Below are 1,082 nucleotides of genomic sequence, written 5' to 3' on the forward strand. Positions count from 1 at the left end.
CCAGGCCTGCTGGTGGCACCCTGCCTCCTCTCCAGGCAAGCAGGCCGTGGATGTGGGCCAGCCAGGCACAGCTTCTGGGGCAACAGCTGGAGGGGTGTGGGCCTGGGGATCTGGTGAGCAAGGGGACTGGACCCCATTCCCAGAGCAGCCACCTCCTCCCTCCCACCCCCTCCTACCCACTCCCCTGCCAGTGGGGGCCATTCCGGTCATTGCAGGCCTTGGCTGCCTAAGGACCACATTTCTCAGACCTTCTGTTGCTTCTTAAACTATAGCTTGACCCTCCCTGACATTGGAGAGTCATTCCCTGGTTTGTGACATCTGAAAACTGCTCTGTCTGGCTTCTGAGGTGGCCTCATTGCTATACTGTGTATCTATGGGGACTCAGTCCTAGTCCCCTGTATCAACCAGCAAATAATATAAAACTTAACTCAAAACAGCTTGACAATAAAGGGAATCTACTGTAATGGAAAAATGCAGTGGTAGGGTATGTAGGCTTCAGGTCAGGATTGATCCAGCAGCTCAGCAGTGTCTCTAAGGACTCAATTTAGGATAGCTACCAGCCAACTGGTCTATGGGACTCCTTGTTTATTCCTAGCCCTGAACCAATTGCTGCGACGGGGGTATGAGAAAATCCTGATTTGGTTACACCAGTCGGGGGCCACCTGAACCACATGGCTGCTACAGAAAAGGGGAGAGACAGATTGGATTTTGGGGGGACACAAATTTCTCTAATTTTTTTTTTCTGATATGCAACTTTAATGACTATTGTGGATCTGAAGAGCTGTTCTCTGACTGTTTGCTGTAAGTCTGTGTGCTCCTTGAGGGGACGGACCCATTCTGAGTGGTCCCCGAGAATGCATCCTGAAAATACTCCCTGAATGCTCCCAAGACTGATCTCTGATTGCTCCGTTACTGCTCTCTGAATGCACCTGAGAGTGCTCCCCAAGACTGCTCCCTGAGACTGCATCCCTGAGAGTGTTCCCCAAGACTGCTCCCTGAGACCGCATCCCTGAGAGTGCTCCCCAAGACTGCTCCCTGAGACTGCATCCCTGAGAGTGCTCCCCAAGACTGCTCCCTGAGAC

This window comes from Trichechus manatus, unplaced genomic scaffold (genome assembly GCF_000243295.1).
Source record: "Trichechus manatus latirostris isolate Lorelei unplaced genomic scaffold, TriManLat1.0 scaffold00077, whole genome shotgun sequence".
NCBI classification, from domain to species: Eukaryota; Metazoa; Chordata; class Mammalia; order Sirenia; family Trichechidae; genus Trichechus; species Trichechus manatus.